The 22,329-nt window shown below is 44.5% G+C and overlaps 1 long non-coding RNA gene and 1 pseudogene across 1 annotated transcript; both read right to left on the reverse strand.

Moving 5' to 3' along the window:
* Window positions 1–1,082: 1,082 nt before the first annotated feature.
* LOC101945601 (uncharacterized) lies at window positions 1,083–20,772 on the reverse strand. The gene is made up of 4 exons (XR_010598710.1): window positions 20,388–20,772; window positions 6,915–7,033; window positions 5,848–6,193; window positions 1,083–3,463 (listed from the first exon to the last, which is right to left on the reverse strand). It is a non-coding gene; the product is annotated as an uncharacterized LOC101945601 (long non-coding RNA).
* On the reverse strand, window positions 14,342–16,938 carry LOC135972862 (epidermal differentiation-specific protein-like; annotated as a pseudogene).
* Window positions 20,773–22,329: the final 1,557 nt, after the last annotated feature.

The following is a 22,329-nucleotide window of genomic DNA, read 5'->3' on the forward strand; positions in this document are numbered from 1 at the left end:
GTCTCTGCTCCCTCCTCCCCGTCTCCCTCTTGTGAGCAATGGGATAGTTCCGTCCCCCTCTCTTCCCCTCTCCTGTCCCCCATGCACAACCCAGCCTAGGACAGAGCTGAGGGGGGTGAAGAATCCCTGTATGAGAAGAGGTGAGACTGTGTGGGAAGAACAAATGGCTGTGGGGGGCTGGCCAGTTGTAGGGATTGGGTACACACAGATCTAATGGGGGAAGTGGGCAGGTGTAGTGCTGGGGTACCCACAGAATTGATGGGGGGAGCTGGTTAGGTGTAGGAGTGAGATGCACACCGAAAAGTTGCCTCTTTTGACCCCTACTGCTGCTCCGCTGACTTCTCCCACAACCTGCTCCCTACAAGGCAAGCCATCCATTCTGTTTTAAACCAGACAGTCCTGCTGCTCTAAGATTTGTCCTCTGTCTGGTACCGAGTCAAAACCAGACACGGTTTTATCTAATACCGGATGGGGGATGCCATTTTGAAGAGTGCATTTCTTCACCCTTGCTGGCGTCATGCTGATGGGGGCGGGGCAGCATGCTTTTAAAAATGGCATCCACTGTGTGGCATGATATTGCATAAACCATGTGAGGTCATGCTGGAGGGGTGGTACACTCTTAATAATGGCATCCCCCCTGTGGTGTGATCTTGTATGCACTGTGTGTGGTCATGCTGGTGGCAATGGGGCAGCATGCTCTTCACAATGACACCCCCAGTGTGGTGTGACCTTGCATAAACCGTATGCTGGCTGGGGCAGGTCCACGTAGTTCCTGAAAGTACTGGAATGTCCAGTGCTCCAGGAATACATGAGTGGCCACTCTACCACCCACCCTCTCTGTGACAGGATTCCCGGGGTGCAGTCTGGGACTGTGGGACTGCTTTAACCCCTTAACTCTCTCCAGTCTGGGCTGTCTCTCACAATGCCTTGCTACTGACAAGCAGGAAGCCCCTCCAGGCGCTGTTATCACTCAGAACAATACCATGTGGAACCCCTCACCCAGCTAGATTGCATGAATGCTCACACAGAGAAAGGCACCAAAGCCAAATCTCTCCAGCTTCCAGCATTATATCTCAGGAATATACCATTTTGCACTGCTCAAAATGAGCAGTGCAAATTTATTAATTGGTTCACCACTTCACCAATGGAAAATGGATATACACTAGTCTTTCCAAACCTGAGCAAATTACAAAACACTTCTGGCAAACTCACTGGTAAAGATAAACAGTTAAACAAATGTATTGACAACAAAAGATAGATTTTAAGTGATTATAAGTGATAGGCAAAAAGTCAGAGTTAGTTACCAAAAGAAAAGAAAATATAAGCATGCAGTCTAAACTCTCAACCCTATTAGACTGGGCAACATCTAGATTAAGCAGTTTTTCTCACCCCACTGGATATTGCAGTTCATAGTACACAGATTTCACCCTTGAAACCTGGCCCAGTTTCCTCTGTTGGAGTGTTAAGACTTCTCAGTGTCCTTGTTGCTTGCAGCATAGATGGGGGAAGGAGAAAGGCCAAACGTGGCCACTGTGTCTGTTTTATACCCTTAGTCCATGTGCTTGTAGAGCACAAGTGCAGGCATGTCTGGGGGCATTGCTGAGTCTCCAGGGAAGGCTGAGAAATTCCCCTGGTGTGGCCTCATGCAGGTGAGTCATTGAATTGTAGCTTCCTTGCTGGAAAATGGCTGGTGATTTCTGTTCAGCAGCATCCACCCAGGTGTTGGTTACCTCCCTTGTCATTGTCTCTGTATAGCTAGTATCTGGGCGCCTCCAAAACCCACAGCACATTTTAATGAAAACCATGCAACCCAATTCTTATAATTTCATATGTATTGGTGATACACATATTTAGATAGAACAATGTCTTTCAGCAGATCATAACCTTTCCCCGATACATTACAAGGCATGCTTTATATGCAAGATCATGATTATATAAAATGAGGAATATGGGGGTTACAGGACACTCCCCCAAAGTATAGACTGTCCCACTCTGTTTTTACCAAGGCTAGCTGTGCCTAGGCTAAAACTAAATATCTCTCTGCCACCCACTTCCTTTAATATAACCTGCACCTGTAGAGCATATGGAGAAGAAACCCAGTTTACACCTCCTATTCCGTAGCATGCTCGTCAGCCCGATTCAGTAAAGATATTGACAGGAGAAAAAGAAAGACTGGTCATTTAAAGACTTTAAGTGATGGAAAATGCCTCTTGACAACTTGTTGTAATGGTCAATTATCCTCACTGTTAAAAATTTGCACCTTATTTTCAGTCTAAATTGGTCTAACCTCAGCTTCTGCATTGCCTCTAGTTATACTTTTGCCTGCTAGTAAGGAGGTTTCAGCCTATCAGAAATTTTCTTCCCAAGTAGGTACTTATGTGTTTTTCATGAGGGACATAATTTAATGTGCCCATTCCATGCTGATCATTTCATATGTGGTCAGTTTTCTGCCTAGTTTCAATGCAATTCACAAACTAATCTACCATTCATGACTATGATAAAATCCATTTGCTATAATCCTGCCAATGGAATCGGTTACTAAAATCACTATGTGGAAAAAAGGCTGGAGGTGTTTCTACTTATCACCAGCAAATCCTACCTAGAGTTTCAGTGGAAATTTCACCAACACAATTCACAGGAAAAATTCAGCTAACCATGATCTATTAGTAGTTAATCATCAAAGGTACAGCTACATGAATGGGGGAAAGGTTCTGTTACTTTTTTCCATTACATGCACATATCTTTGCATTTCCCCATCTAGCTGAATGCAAACAAATGACTGATTTTATTTATATAGTCACAACCATTAGCTAATTTCAGAGTGTGATCAGAATCTATTGCAGAGCTGAAACAATTTCCATGAAGAGAGGATTACATGATACTATCCCATTTGGTAATCAAATTGGGCTTTAGAACCTGTAGGAGCTATCATAAATTACCAGAGCCCTGGGCAACAGGGACATATTTAACTTTAAAACACTAATAACAGCTATAAGATTCTGGATGATCAGACTATCAACTACATGCAACTCCAATGACTCCAACTCCAACCATTTTCACATGCCAAGTTATTTCTTTAAATGTGCTAGATTAAATTTAAAATTGTCTTTTTGTATGGGATCTCTCATACTTCAAGGAGATGATGATATCACCATCGCCCTCAAGGAGGCAGCAAAAAGCTCCTGTATAACAGCTTCTGACTTCTCCAGTCTCTAGTGAGCAGGTTGCCCAAGTCCAGTGATTCCATTTCTTCCATCAAGGTCCCATTACCTAGCATTAACACCTGATCTCCACTACACAAGGTTGATACTAGAGCCAGCTGATTTTTTCTTTACGAAGGAGTTAACTAGTAATTTAGACCTTTGTCTAGATTGCTGATTTCAACTACTTACTGTTTATTATGCATGATGTGTGATTTGTCATCTCAGTCACAAAGGATTGTTTCTGCTCCCAGAATGAATGACTGAAACATTGAAAAAAAGACATTAACTAATAATGCACTTTTCAGAACAAATTTTCAGACAAATGCCATTTGTACTAAAATTCATGAAATTTCAGAATTTGTGAACTTTATACAAATACACCAGCCACTACAAATAACCATTTGAAGAATTGGAAAAATTTAACAATTTGTTAAGGGTCATGAGGGATTGTCAATGACTGACAATTTATAAAGCAAGATTGGATGTTTTTCTAAAAGATTTGCTCTAGGAATTATTTTGGTGCAGTTCTATGGCCTGTGTTATATAGGAGGTCAGACAAGGTGATCACAATGTTTCCTTCTGTCCTTGGGGATCTATGAATCTATGAATAGGACACCAAGACTAACAATGAATTCAGTACATCTATTTGCAGATCAGTTTGGATGCAGGATGCAGGAGTTACCGGATGAAATTTCAATGGCCTGAGTTCTGCAGGACATCAGAATAGATTATCATAATGGTCCTTTCTGGCCTTAAAATCAATGGACCTATGGAAAGCCTATTTCTAGTTCACTTCTCCTATTATTTGACTGGCTTTAGTTTTTATTATATTTAGCTCTGGTTTTCTAAGATGTCATTTAGGCTCCTCCTTCATCTCAAAAAGGATACTTTTGTAAGCTTTAGTGTGAAGAGGCTACTGATCAGGGCTCATATAGATGATCCACCTTGGCAGAGTTTCCAATGTTTGAAGATTTCATGACTAATGCAAGATGGGCTACAAAATTCTTTGGGCCAGATTCTGATCTCAGTTACACTGTTGTAACTGGGAGTAATTTACTGATTGCAGTGGAATCATTGTAGATTTACCCTTGTGTACTTGAGAGCCATATGTAGGTGCTTGTGAGGGCTTTGAGTTCATTATCAGCTAAATGGAAAACTCTTTATTACTGTGTAGAGTAAAACACAGTTCTACTCTAAAACAACGGACTCAGCAGTCCCTGCACTTTAAAAGAAGTATGAACTCTCTACCTACCTCCTTCCAGATTACAAAAAAGCATTATGACAGGTTTCAGAGTAGCAGCCGTGTTAGTCTGTATCCGCAAAAAGAAGAACAGGAGTACCCTTGGCACCTTAGAGACTAACAAATTTATTAGAGCATAAGCTTTCGTGGACTACAGCCCACTTCTTCGGATGCATATAGAATGGAACATAGATTGAGGAGATATATATACACACATACAGAGAGCATAAACAGGTGGGAGTTGTCTTACCAACTCTGAGAGGCCAATTAATTAAGAGAAAAAAAAACTTTTGAAGTGATAATCAAGCTAGCCAGTCCAAACCAGACAGTCTCTACGCAAAAGAATTAATGGACACAAATCTGACATCAGGAATCAAAATACTCAAAAACCAGTGGGAGAACACTTTAACCTGTCTGGTCATTCAGTGACAGACCTGCGGGTGGCTATATTACAACAGAAAAACTTCAAAAACAGACTCCAACAAGAGACTGCTGAGCTAGAATTGATATGCAAACTAGACACAATCAACTCCGGTTTGAATAAGGACTGGGAATGGCTGAGCCATTACAAACATTGAATCTATCTCCCCTTGTAAGTATTCTCACACTTCTTAACTGTCTGTACTGGGCTAGCTTGATTATCACTTCAAAAGTTTTTTTTCTCTTACTTAATTGGCCTCTCAGAGTTGGTAAGACAACTCCCACCTGTTTATGCTCTCTGTATGTGTGTATATATATCTCCTCAATATATGTTCCATTCTATATGCATCCGAAGAAGTGGGCTGTAGTCCACGAAAGCTTATGCTCTAATAAATTTGTTAGTCTCTAAGGTGCCACAAGTACTCCTGTTCTTTTTGCGAAAAAAGCATTAACAAGCTATCTAAGCTTTACTTTAGCTATCCTTTAAAGAAGGAGCTGCCAATCTCCCTCTACATTCAGCAGGGTATCTAAGCCCCTGTCCCACAATCTGAGGGGCTGCCCAGAGCAGTGGGGCCTGGTTTGTTTTGTTCAGGTGGTGGTGTGGTGCCTGCTGGTTTACTTTTGGGGGTGTAGGCATCACTGCATCAGTTTCACTCAATTCATATTTTCAAGACTTTCTTTGCAACCCAGAAGGCAAGACACCATTTTGTGTGTGTAAAATAAATAAATAAATAAATAGAGGAACGCTTAAATTTTGACCTCACATGACTGGGAACCATGGCCCCGCACATGTGCCTTTGCTTTAATTCAGCCCTGCCCATGGTTTATCAGAACCTCCCTGAGGGGAAGCTGAGTTCTGAGAAAAACCAGCTGTGGATCACCAGCAACCTAAGGCCACAAATCCAGGAAGCCACTGCTAATTTAATGCCCACACCCCTATTCGTGAGTAGGGTGTAATACTGTGGGTGGCATATTACAACATACCAATCATATGCCATCACTGCCAGAAGCTACAGATACATATGGGCTGGTCAATGAGATGGGTTTTCTGAGATGGGCTCAGGAAGTTGACTAGCATCTGAGGTACAGTGCTGGATGTGTAGCAGATGTCGACATAGGAGGTGACTCAGGGAGAAATACACTGGGGTGTGGAGTCAAGAATCCATTCAGATGAGCATCAATGTTATTCCCTGCCACAGTAATGGTGTAGATAATGGAGCACAGCCAGAAAAGGAGGAACTGCATCTTTGGGTCATTGGAAAGACCCAGCAGAAGGAAGTCTGTCACTGATGTGTGGTTCCCCATCTCAGCACTACATTCTCTGCTTTCTCTGCAAAGATAGAAACACAATGTGAAATATACATTCTCAGTGTACGTGGGAAGTTATCGGCTTGGTGCATGCAGCACCGACTGCCCCGGGGATGCTGCCAAACTGAACGTGACAATTGCCACACACTGGATTTTTGTGTTTTCCTATTCAATTTAGAGTATTTGGTCCCTTTGACAGGTCAAAATAAATTTTAAAACTCAGCGCTTTGCATCTTCAAAGTGCTTTATTAAAACAGTAATAACACCATCTAGCTCTTATAGAGTGGTGTTCATCCATAGATCTCAAAGCACTTTACAATGGAGGAAAGCATCATCAATCCTGTTTACAGATGGGGAAACTGATGCATAGCGCGATGAAGTGACTTGCCCAAAATCACCAGCAGACCGGTGGCAGAGCCAGTAATAGAATCCAGTCTCCTGAGTCCCTGTCCAAGGCATTATCTGTTAGGCCACATTACCCAATTAAGCCTTGCAGCAGCCCTGTGAGGTAGGTAAGTTTATTTGCTATCCTCACTTTACAGACCAGGAAGCTGAGACACACAAAGGTGCAGGCAATTCCCTAAAACCCTACAGTGATTCGGTGATGTTCAGGTGGTAGCATATCTTATATGCATTTAACCTTTTTTGAGGGCGCTAGGACAGCAAAACCTGTGGCAAATGAATTATGTTGGTTACATCAATCTAGGTTAGATGACTGGAGTTAGAAAATACTTGTTTCTTACCAGTGCTCCTGCGGATTGCACCTCCTTTACATGAACAGCAGATCATACTTGTTCCTTGATAAATTATCATGTGTAGCATGCACTCAGACAATACTCTGGTTGTGTGTACAAAAATTTTCCTAAAAAAATATATATTAGAATTTCAAACTTGATGATTATCAATAACAATTTCCCCAGAGTCTCCTTTCCCTCCACAGCAGGATATACCTTTGCTTGCACATTCTCCATGGGTAGAGTTTTACAAGAATAACCCTGTGCCAAATGTAGAACTTTTACTTGGCACTTCACTAAAACAAAGAGAATTGATTTACTAGCTCGAAGTTTATTGGTTAACATTTGATAAATGTTGCAATATGTTTGATACTGTACAAGTCATAAAATGTAGATAGCCCTTCCTCGAAAAGCTTGATATGAGCAAGTAAATCACTTGCTTTTACTAGCTAAGTAAGGGCTTGCAGTCTAAACTACACTGAATTCATTTCCCTGATATGATATGCAATTTGGTATTTGTTTAACCAAAAAGCTTTAAACCCATATTTCATTTATGCAAATAAACTGGTGAGTTTAAGCCCTCCCATATGAATACAACTATAAATGTCCCTATTCTGAAGAATTATGCCTCCCAGTCTTTAGTGAATGCAAAATTTAATGGTATTACAGACATGATCTTCTCCAAATGTTCCTGTACAAAGTGTTCCCTCTTGAGCATGTCCTTTGTCTTATTTAGCAGATTATCATGTTTTTACAATACAGAAACAATTGGCAGGAGACTTTAGGCGATCCTGTTTGGGTTAGGATAATTTACTTGTTGAGCTGTATGCACGCCTGCCTAGTGCACATTCATAGATTCATAGACATGAAGGCCAGAAGGGACCAACATCATCATCTAGTCTGACCTCTGGCACATCACAGGCCACAGAACGTCACCCACCCACTCCTGTAATAGAACCATAATCTCTGTCTAAGTTACCAAAGTTCTCAAATCATGATTTAAAGACTTCAGGTTACAGAATCTATTATTTACTCTAATTCAAAGCAGCAAGTGACCTGTGCCCCATGCTGCAGAAGAAGGAAAAACTGGGGTGTTTGCCAATCTGACCTGGTGAGAAATTCCTTTCTGACCCCAAATATGTCCACCAGACACCCGAGAAAGAATTCTCTGTAATAAATCTCTAGTGTCCCATATCCGGTTGTTGGAGATATTTTGCAATAGCAGTCATGGATGGGTCATATGCCACTGTAGGCAACCTCATTATACCCTCTCCTTAATAAACTTATCAAGCTCAGTCTTAAAACAAGTTAGATTTTTTTGCTAACTTGTCTTGGAAGATTGTTCTGTTACCAAGGGTTTTGCTGAACCTAAAGCTCTTGGTTACTTTACTCTGCAAGGTCGTGGTAATCAAATAAATAAATGGGGATATGGCCCATCCCGCTGATAGATAGTTGATGCAAGTAGGCAAACAAAAGTGCTTTTACTCAAAGCTTCTACTTTATTTAATATACAGCACTTACACAGGTCTGCAAGAGGCTAATAGAGCACCCCAAATTAACCCCAGATTAATATTCACCTAAGCTTTTGGGGAGGTCTTGAGTAGGCTTTCAGTGGCCAGTTTTCCATCTGCAGAGGACCTCGAGAGGTGTCCAAGTGTCCCCTGAACTCAGATTTCTTCCTCTTTTGATACCCAATTTCTTCGTATTACATATCTTATTAATTAAAAAACTGCTGAGAAGAAGTTAAGTGTGGAGTTTTCCAGCCTACAAAGTGGTTAACCATCAGTTAACCAGCTGTATTTCACAGAGCAATACTAACTATTGCCAGACTTTCCATCTTGCACAACTGCATGCTTCAGCAAAAAGCTCAAGTCATGCAGGCACAGGGTCATGTTTAACCCTCGTGATCACTCAGTTCTCTCTCCCCTCCTGGTCTGTTAGTTTTGCTAAGATTTCAGAAAATGACCTTCTTTTAGTGGATTTCAGCAATAAGTATAGCTATGGGTATTCCAGCTGCAGGCAGTGGTCTGCGCTGGGCTACCAAAAATCTCCCCCTCCTACAGTTCCAGAACCTAACTCCTCTGATGTTTAGAAACCTTGATCTAATTTCAAGCCTAAACTTTTTGAAGGCCAGTTTATATTCATTTGGTTTTGTGCCAACATTGTCCCTTAATTTAGATAACTCCTCTTGCTTCCTGGTGTTTATCCCTAGGGAAATATGACATAGCCGCATCAAGTATCTTAAAGCCTTTGTTCAAGAAAGTACTTAAGCTCATGTTTACCTTTTAAGTATATGCTTAAGTTCCATTGACATGGCTTAATGTTAAGCACATGCTTAAGCACCCAAACTGAATATGGATGCTTTTCTGAATGAGGGCTTAAACGTCTATTCTATTCTATTCTATTCTATTCTATTCTATTCAGGTTTTATACCACACTCATCACTGTAGTATGTGAGCATCTTCCTGTCATGTATTGAGCAACAAAACTAACTTCTGTATGTTTACTGATTGCTAATAATTTCACACTAAGCTCTGTATCTAAACTGGCTCACCTGCAGGTCAATCTGTTCCTGGTATCCAAATAGGTTTATTGCTCCAAATACTAGCTTGATTTCAAACAACCATTGTAACTGTCATGGTTATTATACAGGGCTAGCTGCACCTCCATCCCCCTTTCTGGTATCTTTGAGTGCACCCTCTTGGGGTAGGAACAAAGAATTAGAGAAGATATATAAAACAACAAACAGCTGACATGCATATCTCTCTTAGCTAGGGTCCTGCCATTCCATGATGGTGACCTTGGCAGGAATATCTTGAGTCTCATTTCCCTGCCCACTCCCCTTGCTCTTTCTTGAGAGTCCTTTTTCAGTCCTGCTACCTTCTCTGTTCTCTTGTGTTACCCATTTTCTGGCCATTCCGGGCCAAAGCCAGTTTTATAGATTGGCTGAACATGGAGGCAGAATCATCAAAGCTAACAGTTCTGGCATTGTCCCTTAACAACTCTTACATGTTTTCTGAGAGAGCATCATCTGGCACCATTCTTCCCCTTCCTGCATGTATTCCAGATAGACCCCAGTTGAGTTAAACCAATACAATCATACTGTAAACACAGGGCCGGTGCAACCACTAGGCGGACTAGGTGGCCGCCTAGGGCACCAAGTGGTTGGGGGCGCCAAAAAGCAGTGCCCCAAACATATTTTTTTAAACAGCGGAGCACAAGGCTGCCGCTGCTCCCCACCTGCTGGCTCCAGAGGGGCTGCCCACGGCACGGCCAGTCCCTCCCCCCCGGGGGAGCAGCTGGCAGCGGAGCGGGGAAGAGGAGGGTCTAGAGCTAGCAGCTGCGCCTTCTTCCCCGCGCCGTGGGCCGATTTGGGCTCCCCGCCGCCCCTGGGGCTCTCAGCGGCAGCGGCAGCAGCAGGCTCGGGCGTGGGGGAGGCTGGCTGCCTGTGCCACTGCTGAGAGCCCCGGGAGCGGCTGAGAGCCCGGCTCGGCCTGCCATGCAGGAAAGAAAGCGCAACTGCACTCTGCTCTTCGGGAGGAGAAGCTGGGTGTCTACACCGCCTGCAAGGTACCTACGCGGGTTGCAGGGAGCCGCACGACCCCGCGGAGCACCAGGGGGTGGGCAGGTCCAGTCCCTGGCCTGGGGAATGGTGTATGTGGGAGCAACCCGGGCACCCCTCCCCCAGCCAGCGCCACCCGCTCCAACACCCACCAACCAGCTACCTTCTCTCCTGTGCACCCCATGCCCCAACAACCCACCTGGTCCTGCCACTTTTGCCTCTGGGCAACCTTCACCCAGCAACAGACACACACCCCCAGCCAGCCACGGCCACCTTCACCCCTGCGTCAACCTCGGGAACCCCCCCCTGCACCTGCCATCTCCTTTCTGCCCACTCCTCCCTTGTGCAAACCCCTCCGTGCCACCTTCACCCCCCTGCAACAACCCCAGGCACAAACACACCCCTGCCTGCCCACCCCTTGCAACAACCCCCTCCTGCCCACTTCTCCCTTGTGCCACTCCCTCCCTGCCACTGCACCCCCTGCAAAGAGCCCCTTTTGCCTCTGTGCAATCTCTTCCCTGCCACTACACCCCCCCCCACCTCTTGGCCACCTCCACCCCCTGCAACAAGCCCATGCACTCCCCTCTCTGCCACCTTCACCTCTGGAAGAGCCCCCATACGACCCTCCTCTTTGCAGCCCCCCCATTTCCCCTGCACTTTGTGAACATCTGGGCCCCTGGGGGGAACTTGGCCATAGGAAGGTGGGGGCTGGACATCGGAGGGGGAGTGCAAGGTGGAAGTTTCACCTAGGGCGCAAAATATCTTTGCACCGGCCCTGTGTAAACACCATCGCAGTAGTCAGACCCATTTTCAGTATTCATGAATTTACGAAGTAGCTCTGAATCCATAACAGTACCGATGGCGTATTGGTACCACTGTGTCTCTTGCTGTTTACATCCTTTATCTGTATAATCTTAGATATATTTTGTGAACCTAACTAATAACTCCATTATGAAATAAATGAATGAAAAGAAATTCAATATCTGCCATTTTCATGAAGAAAATAGTGATGTAAACTTGAAGGGATGACATCCCCTTTGGAAAATTGGTCTACTAATGTTACAACATTTCTGAATTTGGAAACAACTCCTCTGACAGAAAGACTTGGAAAATAACAGTGGTCTACAATTTTTGAGAAGTCGTCTGCTTCAGAGATAAAATGTGCTATTTATTATGTATTTTGATGTGCTGAATTCAAATATGACAATTAAAACAACTGATTGGCTACAGTTTCTAAGATATTTAAGTTTTTACATTTTATGTCTATGTATATTGTGTAGATAGTAGAGTTTTAATCATAAATTGTAATCCTAGGTCTTTTCATGTGTTTATGGTTGCTTTACATGATAATATTTCACCTGTCCTGTTTATGTAACACTTTAAAAATCAGCAAAAGGGTTATATAAATAAAATTTATTATGAAACAAAAGGCAAAACATTATTCTGTACATAGTTTAGTCCTATTCAGTGTCTACTCGGCGCTTCTTGGCTTGTCTCTTGTATTCATTAAATGGAGCATCTCTTGTCACTGTCCAGCAATAGTCTGCAAGCATTGATGGGCTCCATTTGCCCTGATAGCGTTTCTCCATTGTTGCAATGTCCTGGTGAAATCACTCGCCGTGTTCGTCGCTCACTGCTCCGCAGTTCGGTGGAAAAAAATCTAGATGAGAGTGCAAAAAATGTATTTTTAGTGACATGTTGCAACCAAGGCTTTTGTATGCCTTGAGGAGGTTTTCCACCAACAACCTGTAGTTGTCTGCCTTGTTGTTTCCAAGAAAATTTATTGCCACTAACTGGAAGGCTTTCCATGCCGTCTTTTCCTTGCCACGCAGTGCATGGTCAAATGCATCATCTCAAAGAAGTTCACGAATCTGAGGACCAACAAAGACACCTTCCTTTATCTTAGCTTCACTTAACCTTGGAAATTTTCCACAGAGGTACTTGAAAGCTGCTTGTGTTTTGTCAATGGCCTTGACAAAGTTCTTCATCAGACCCAGCTTGATGTGTAAGGGTGGTAACAAAATCTTCCTTGATTCAACAAGTAGTGGATGCTGAACACTTTTCCTCCCAGGCTCCAATGACTGTCGGAGTGGCCAGTCTTCCTTGATGTAGTGGGAATCTCTTGCACAACTATCCCATTCGTGTACTTTGTGTATCCAGTCTGCAGACCAAGCAAGAGAGCAACAACCTTCAAATCGCCACAAAGCTGCCACTGATGTTGGTCATAGTTTATGCACCTCAAAAGTTGTTTCATGTTATCATAAATTTCCTTCATATGGACTGCATGACCAACTGGAATTGATGGCAAAACATTGCCATTATGCAGTAAAACAGCTTTAAGACTCGTCTTCAATGAATCAATGAACAGTCTCCACTCATCTGGATCGTGAACGATGTTGAGGGCTGCCATCACACCATCGATGTTGTTGCAGGCTACAAGATCACCTTCCATGAAGAAGAATGGGACAAGATCCTTTTGACAGTCACGGAACATGGAAACCCTAACATCACCTGCCAGGAGATTCCACTGCTGTAGTCTGGAGCCCAACAGCTCTGCCTTACTCTTGGGTAGTTCCAAATCCCTGACAAGGTCATTCAGTTCACCTTGTGTTATGAGGTGTGGTTCAGAGGAGGAGGATGGGAGAAAATGTGGGTCCTGTGACATTGATGGTTCAGGACCAGAAGTTTCATCCTATTCCTCTTCCTCATCTGACTCAAGTGAGAATGATTCTGGTGCATCAGGAACCGGCAGTCCTTCTCCGTGGGGTACTGGGCATATAGCTGATGGAATGTTTGGATAATGCACAGTCCACTTTTTCTTCTTTGACACACCTTTCCCAACTGGAGTCACTATGCAGAAGTAACAATTGCTGGTATGATCTGTTGGCTCTCTCCAAATCATTGGCACTGCAAAAGGCATAGATTTCCTTTTCCTGTTCAACCACGGGCTAAGTTTTGTTGCACAAGTGTTGCAGCATATGTGTGGGGCCTACCTCTTGTCCTGATCTCCAATTTTGCAGCCAAAATAAAGGTGATAGGCTTTCTTAACCATAGTGGTTATACTGCACTTTTGTGATGCAAAAGTCACTTCACCACAAACATAGCAGAAGTTATCTGCACTATTCACACAAGTATGAGGCATCTCTGCTCACTTTGGCTAAACAGAAATGTGTCCTTTTGCAAAATCAAACACTGACAAATAAGAGAGCACGACACTGTATGATTTCTACAGCTGATATAGGGCAATTTGTTCAGCAGAGTGATGTAAACTTCGTTATGATTGCATCATCCATGACTTCTAGGAATAACATGATGCAATTCATATCATGTATGACGCAATACCAGCTTCAGATTGCATCATTCATTGTTTTGCCTAAAAAGCAAGTACTGTTCAAACCCAGTCATAGATTTATTCATAGATCCAGTCAAAGATGTATTTTAGTCATTTCTGGTTTAAATTGAGATCCCTTCCCTTTATAACTCACTTATCCTCCGCCATTCCCAAGTCAAGGATCGTATATACTGACCCAATAGAATATCTTGAAAACTAGAGCCAATCAACAATTTTAAGCATCATTTTCGTTCTCAGTGACCCAGAATTAGTAAAGTTTGACTACATTTATTTCAGAAGCATTTTGGCTGTAGAGCAGTGTTATAAGTCTCCTTTGCTAATGCCGCCTGTGTTGCAGGGCAGGGTGGAGACAGTAAGCAATTGAGGAGGTCTGTGTCAGAACCAGTTCACACATGGCTGAGAGAATACATGACAAACTAATTCCCTTGACTCTCTCTTGGAAGCAGACATGAATTAGGCTGTGTGAAAGGAGTAGGAAACACAACGGGCTCAGCAGGGGGAGGGATGCTTCCTCACTGGAACCTAGATCTTCTTCTCAATGTACATGGTGTGGATGCTACGCCCTGATGTAGTCTGGTACTCCCCATACTCAGTCTTTATCTTTCCACCTTGGGTAATGGTCAGCTCCACCGGCACTGAAATGGTGACCTCCTTCCTTGCAACATTGACTGTCAATGTGGGGAGGGGTCTTGGCTGGCAGAGATATCTCAAGTTTTTCCTTAATGGTGGTTGACACACTCTTCCCTTTCTCAAAGATGATGGTGCTGGATATTTCTGTCTCCACAAAGATGGAGGAGTGTGAGATCCCCACTTCCACCTCTACATTCTAAGAGTAGAGGAGCTACTGAAGTTGAAGCTGTGGGTGGTGGAGGCCTTGTACTCCCTGCTGGTTGTGATGGTGAAGGTTTGTTCATGATCTGTTGCATAGGTTTCTACAATCTCATCAATCACAATTTCCTTCTCCTTCTTCACCTTCTACTGCTCCCATAGGACCTTGGAGGTAACAACAGGGAGACTGGGTAGCAAGGGATGCACATGGGAACACCGGTCATGGAATCCAATCATCCCATAGTCGTGAAGCCTCTCTCCTGACTGGGCTATGTAATACCAGCCTCCTTGATTGGGGTGCTCATAGAGGAGCCAGGCACCTCTCTGGACAATGTGAGAAGATGCCTTGTCACCAGAGCCGTAACTAGGTATTTTTGCGCCCGAGGCAAGAATATAAATTTGCGCCCTCCCCCAGGGCCGGCTCTTCGGAGGCAATTCAGCCACAGGTCCCTCAGTCCCTCTGGGAGGGAAGGGCCTGCTGCCGAATTGCCGCCGAAGAATGAATGAAATGGCGGCGGTAGAGCCTGTGATTTTGGGGGGTCTAACTCATGATTTTTGACTGCTTGGGCTGGTAATGTTGCTTCCAAGATGGTCTTTGGTTCCAGTCCAGTTCAAATCCAGAGAGGGACTCACAGGTTAAGAGAGGAGGGAGGTGCTGGATATCAGCAGTGGCCACTAGGGATCAGCATGTGTCCTGAGAATGCTGGGAGTTCAGGTTTTCAGGGCAGGATCTGGGGTGGCAGGTTTGTAGAAATTTTGGTGGTGCCCAGAACCCGCCCCCACCCAAACTCTGCCCCCCCCCACCTGCCCAAGGCTCTGGGAGGGAGTTTGGGTGAGGGAGGAGGTCTGGGGTGCAGGCCCTAGGTTGGGGCAGGAGATTGGGGTGCAGGCTCTGGGAGGGAGTTTGGGGATGGGAGGGGTGCAAAGGGATGGGGTGCAGGGGTGAGGACAGTGGATTGTGGTTGCAGATGAGGGGTTTGGAGTGTGGGAGGGGCTCAGGGCGAGAGTAGGAGTGTGGGGGGTGAGGGCTCTGGCTGGGGCTGGGAATGGGAGGTTTGGGGTGTGGGAGAGGCTCAGGGCTGGGGCAGAGGGATGGGGTGCAGGGGAATGAGGGCTCTGGCTGGGACTGGGGATGAGGTGTTTGGGGTGCTGGAGGGGCTCAGGGCTCAGGCAGAGGGTTGAGGGTGTGGTGGGGGGGTGAAAGCTCTGACTGGGGGTGTGGGCTCTGGGGTGGGGCAGGGCTGGGGATGAGTTTGGGGTGCAAGCAGGCTGCTCCGAGACAGGGGCCAGAGAGTAGGACTCCCCCCAGCCCTTTCCCTGCCGGCAGCAGCAAGCTCTGGGGGAGGAGCCCCCCTTTCCTGCCCCCCCCCAGCAGCACACTCACCCCCACCACTGTCACTGCATGAGCTCTTAGGGCCCCTCTCAGGTCCAGGAATCTCCCTCACCTCCCCCGTGGTGGGTGCCAGGGAGTGCTGTGTGCGCCTCCTCCCCTGCTGTTGCCCCTGACTGTAGCCTCACTGGGGGTGAGGGATGGGGCTGCCCCTTGCCCAGCGTGGGGCAGGAGCAGTGACTGCGGGCTGGGGGGGGAGGCCTGTGCTGCTGGAGGGTCCTGCCGGAAAAGGGAAGGGTCTGAGGGGGAAGGGCAGGCTCAGAGTCAGTCTGCCCTGGCAGTGGAGAAGTGGGGCACTAGGACCCCGCGGCAGCAGTTGTTGCAGGGAGGCAGCAAGGAGCTGCTCTGCTCTGGGGCCGGGAAGAGCAGGAGGGAAGCAAGTCAGGTCGGGGGACACTCGGGGGAGGCGTGGGGGGGCCGCAGGTGGGGCCAGGGGGGAGATCACCTGGGTTATAAATATCTCCATGCCAGCAGCTTTTTTTTCTCTCCACCACTTTCTGCGCCCTCCTGACTTTGTGTGCCTGAGGCAAGTGCCTCACTCGCCTCGCCCTTGTTACAGCACTGCTTGTCACCAAAATATCCTGTAGACAAGTCAGTCTCCTTCATTAGCACCTCATAGAGGGTCATAGAAGGTGATCAGAGGATCGTCCAGGTCTTCATAAACCAGTTGCAGAGAGGAAATGTGGTTATTCATACCTACGCGTCCATATTCACCTTCCTTAAAAGCATGGACTGGTCCTCCATAATCAAGATCTCTGAAGGCCAGCCACGGCTGCCCAATGACCTTCAGTGAGGAAATGGTGTCATCGAAATCCACCTGCCACAGTTCAGACATGCTGCAGGTGAACTCTTTGGCCAGTCCCCCAAAGTTCGCACCTTGGTAGGTGATGATATTATTCATTCTGCACTTTGCTGGGAATGTCCCTCTTCTTAGTGGCTCTGACTGAATCGCACGACAGGAAGGAAGGAGTATATCTCAAAGAGCAGAGTCAGGTGCAGCTCTTGCTCTAACAACATGCACTCTGATGAGAGAAAAGTTAAAGAGCATGAGTTGCAACAGCATTGCTGTATGGGGAGCCCATGACTCTAGTGGGGGCTGCATGTCTGGATGGAGGTGCATTGGCAGCCTGTGCAGGGACCCGAGGGCTGAAATTGCAGGGGGTAACAATGCTGGCTTTGGTGGGACCCAACTGAGAGTGTCAATTCAGGACAAATTGCTTAAAGCAGGGCAGTTACAGGCCAAGGCTGAGGTTTCTATGCACAGCAAGGCAAACCAAACTAGCCAAGCAGAGAAGACATCGGTATTACCGCATTGGCTAACCACAAGTCACACAAGCAATTCCTTTAGACCCTCCAGTTTTCCAGTATCACCACCAGTGCCACTCGTTATGGGGATGAAAGGTTATGAAAACCAATATCTCAGTAAAAGAAAAAAGGTTCTCCCGATCCCAAAGGACCAAGCCCCAGACCCAGGTCAATATACATGTTAGATCTTACCCACAAATCACGCTGTTGCCAATCCTTTATCATCGAAAATCTAAAGGTTTATTCATAAAAAGAAAACAATATAGATGAGAGCTAGAATTGGCTAAATGGAATCAATTACATACAGTAATGGCAAAGATCTTGGTTCAGGCTTGTAGCAGTGATGGAATAAACTGCAGGTTCAATCAAGTCTCTGGAGTACATCCACAGCTGGGATGGGTCATTCAATCCTTTGTTCAGAGCTCCAGTTTGTAGCAAGGTTCCTCCAGAGGTCAGAAGCAGGATTGAAGATGAGATGGAGGAGCTGCAGCAGTCTTTTATAATCTTTTGTGATGTGGCCGTTCTTTCTTTGTCCCAAGGACAAGCATTCCAGCACATGGCATGAAAAAACCTTTGAGTTCTGTTCATAGGCATATCCCTGCATGCCTTGCTGAGTCACAAGGTGTATGTGCCTTCTTTCAATGGGTCAGTTGTACAGCTGATGGTCCTTAATGAGCCATCAAGCAGGCTAGGCAGTGCTGATGCCAAATGATCTGGGGTGTCACCCAGAAGCATAACACAAGTTTTAAATACAGACAGTATAGAGCCAATACTAATAACTTTCAATACAAAAATGATACATGCACACAGATAGCATAATCATAACCAGCAAACCATAACCTTGTCTTAGACACCTTATTTGACCCCTTTTATAGAAGATTTGGAGCCACTACAGGACCTTGGTTGCACCAATGATCTATACGGTCCCAGTTCATGTCAATAATGTCACACAGGGCCATGAAACAGATCGAAGGGAAATTTAAAACTGGATTTCAGGAGACATTCCCTAATAGCCATAGACTGATTACTCTTTGTCATCATCTCCCCAAGGAACACAACAGAATCACCATCACTGGAGATATTGGAAACCCTACAGGACAAAACCCCAAGGAATGGCTTGTGGAGAACATTTCTGCATTGGCCCCAGATGGGTGGACAAGATGACACCAAATAATAATAATTATTATTATTACTCATCTGTGGACATGAGATCTGGTACATGAATTGTGAATATCTCCAGTCTGATTTAGGGGAGGACAAAGGAGTAGGAGGGGAATAGAGACAAAGAAAAAAGTGCCCCCCGCTAGAGATAGGGCCTGTTGATAACAATGAGACAACAATGTGTTTGGGCACAAAGGCAGGTTGGGTATAACCAGACTAGACTAGGGTTTGATTCTGCTCTCATTTCTGTCAGTTTTAGCTTTGTGTCATTAACTTCAGTGGAGTTACTCCTGAGTAGAACCATGCCCTCTAGCCTCTGATGATATCTCCCTTTACCTGGCTGAAAAATAACATTACATAATAATAATACATATTAATTAATTAATAATAATTACCAATATCCTTCCCCTTGCCTGAGCCTCCTCCCTACTTCTCCCAAGGGTTTGTAAGCAGAAATGGACTCCAATATGGATTTGATGGCTTAAAATAGAAAGACATATAACTTAAGACCCCTTAACCATAACAAGGCCAGTGTGGAAGTATGGAGGAGATACAATCAAACCTATAGGATCTAATGTATCTCCTCTATTCTATTCTTCCTACAATGTGGGGCTGCTTTCTCATGCTAATTTTCTTGAATCTATAGCGTCAGAGTAACTGATTGGATGGGGATATTTCTGGGTTCCAGGTTATTAAAGGTGGTTTTAAAAAAAACGTTCATATTGCTTTTCATTCTCTTTCTCTCCTTCTAAAATATGTAAATAAATGAATGAAATTAGACGTGCCTTTCAAAAGAAAATTGAATCCTTCACAGCTTCACAGAACACCATCTGTCATGTAGACAGCAATGCAAGTCCAGGGATTCATATGGAAACGCTGTGATGTATAAAACAATACATCAGGCAACTAGAGAATAACCTTGGACACAAATGTGGGGTGGGGGAGGGAGGAGGGAATATTATCCTACCACAAAAATTAGGATTACAAAGTATTTCAATGTAAAGTTTATGATTTAACTACTGTGGGCATTTAATGATTTATTATTATTATATATTATTATTATTACTCAGAACCAGTTTGCAAAAAAATCTTCAGAACGAAAGACTGCATGATTCAGAGCGCATTAAAGACTTTAAATAAAATAATCATGATAATTAATAATAAAAGGTGAGGTGTCAGATAAGCTTTCCCCCGTTTGAAATGCTTTTCCCATTGAGGAGCTTCGTTTGAGGAAAGCCTGAGTGGGAATTCAGATTCTAAAATACAGATCTCTCTGTAGCTAGTTGTTTTATTACAACACATCCACACGGATTAAAAATCTATCAGTATGCCAGTGACTGTGTCAAGAAAACAAACAGTGGAGCTGCAGGAAGCTGTGTAGAGAGCAAAGGAAACAAACATGAAACGATTGCAAAACAGAAAACGGGGAAAGGACAACAGCGACATTTCTTTATTTAGAAGAGAATCGGGGATCACTAGAACTTTCCGAATTGCTTATTGCTATTTTAAAATGCTGATTATTTTACTAACGAGGTTCTGAAAGCAAGAATACAAAACAAAATAACAAGCCACTACGCAGATTAAATAACGATCTTCTGAAAAATATTAATAGCGCCTTTCAGCTGCGAGGTTGGTTGGAAAGAACGGATAGATAAATAGCTTTAGAAATTTACAGCGTGGCAACATATAAAACGGGAAATTATAGCATTAGTTATAGGAGAAAGTTGTGTAAGGTTTGTCCATACAGCGTATTGAATTCCCTTTCTTTACGATTTGGTTGATCTCAAACAATATCCAGCGTCTATGCTGGCAATCTGAACAAAGAGAGATTTCAAATAAAACGATTCCAATTTCACCTGCAAAAGAATATTAAAGAGAGCTTACCTTGCATGAGTCTTTGCAACAGTCTTTCTTAAAGCCCTCTTTCCCCCACCCTGGAGCTTTTACAGTTCGGAACTCCAGGAGAGGAACATTAAAAAAATAAATGAAAGGAAGCGAGTTGTTCTGTTTGAATTGGAAAAGGCAGATCTCATTCCTTGTGATGGCCTCGCAGGCCCAGAAATGGAAGATATTATCTAATTTTTGGAGAGTATAAATAACAACCTAGGTAATTTAAGACATATTAGAAATACATTTCCCCATCAAAGTCTTTTTTCTCCCAGAGATCTGTAATATATCAGTAGCCGGTGTGTTTCGAGGGGGGCGAGGCTGGGGGTGGGGGGATGTGTTGAAAAGAGCTGTTTGTCCCTTCTCTTCCTCCTCCCAGGTCTCGATAAATAACAAAAGAGATGCAGAGATAAACACAATCAAGATATCCCCCCCCCCACACCCCACCCTTCCTAATAGCAGGACAATCGATAAAGATGATGGTCGGGACAAGATTTAATTTATTTTGTACTCCTTGGCTTACCCCTGTAAAGAGAAAATGATATTCAGGTCTCTGATATGATCTGGCTCAGAAATGAGATTGTTTGGTAGAGATAGGCTTTGTTCAGCTGATGTCTCTTCTATTCCCAGGCACACACTACTGTAAATCAGGAATAATGATGCATCCCCTTCTTTTTTATGTATGTGTTTATTTACTGGGGTGGAGGGAAATAAATGTTTAGTTTTCTTCCAATCCTTGAAGATCAGATTTAAAATATACCCGGTATCCTTCTGTCCCAACTCCTTCTTTATCTCATATATATATAAAAAGAAGGATATATATATAAACCATTACCAGTGGCTTGGAAATGCTGCAAGGGATGATGTTAATGAAAAAGTGCAAGTCCCCCTTGTAGTGAAAGCAAAGCAAAGAAAAGTTGGAGAAGATGGCAGAGGGAGAGAAACAGAGATGCTGTGGACTCTCTCCTGGTACCAAAGGGTTGAGGAGCCTGGAGATGGTGGAAGAGATAAAGGCATAGGGAAAGAGGGATGGCATCCCCCCACCCCCCCAAAAATTGATATTTAATGGGAAATCCTATTGGACAGAAACCTGGATACGAGTCACTTAATTGGACTTGACATCTGTCACAGTGTGGGAGTTTTCACAGCCCAAATATTTTCAGCAGAGCAGATTCTCACTGAATCCGTGCCAAAAATTATAACAATCGAAAGCAGCCCATGATAGAAACCTTAGCCTCTGGATATGCAGGCTCTGGCCATGTTTGCTCCCTCGCTCCCAAAATATTGGCTATCCACTCATATAGAAAAACACCACTGGCATTTTGCATGGAAGTTAATAAAGAAGCTTTAGACACCAATCTGCAGCATATACATTATACACTAACCTCAGTGAGACTCCTCAGACTGTGCTCCAGCACATTTCTTTAGTGCTAGCCCAAATGTCCAATGTACCTGGAGGCGCACCCAGTCTGGATGGAGTGTGGGGGGAGGAAGGGACATGGTGGCCCCAGATTGTTCAACAAAACAGCTAATAGCCTGGGACAGCGGTTTGCAACCTTTTTTCATTTGCGGACCCCTAAACAATTTTGAATGGAGGTGGGGACCTCTTTGGAAATCTTAGATGTAGTGTACAGCCCCCCAAAGGGATCTGCAGACCACAGGTTGAAAACCACTGGTCTGGAGGATGCTTAGCCCCCCAGCCAGGAGAGACAATGGGATGTGGGGTGCAGGGTTCTATGCTGGGGCAACAGCTTCTTTAGCACTGAAATGAGCCAGAGCTTGGTTTTAGAGAGGTGCATGGCACCGCCTGGCACCAGGGAAGACCCCCAGGGCAGTACCTCTGGTACATTTTCTACTGCCAGCATCTTGGGATGAATCTATTGCCAAGAAGCATTTCTTTGGTGGGAAGGGGAGGCTCTGTAGTCATGGAGCCAGGCCT

This window comes from Chrysemys picta, chromosome 1 (assembly GCF_011386835.1).
Source record: "Chrysemys picta bellii isolate R12L10 chromosome 1, ASM1138683v2, whole genome shotgun sequence".
Taxonomy (NCBI): Eukaryota; Metazoa; Chordata; order Testudines; family Emydidae; genus Chrysemys; species Chrysemys picta.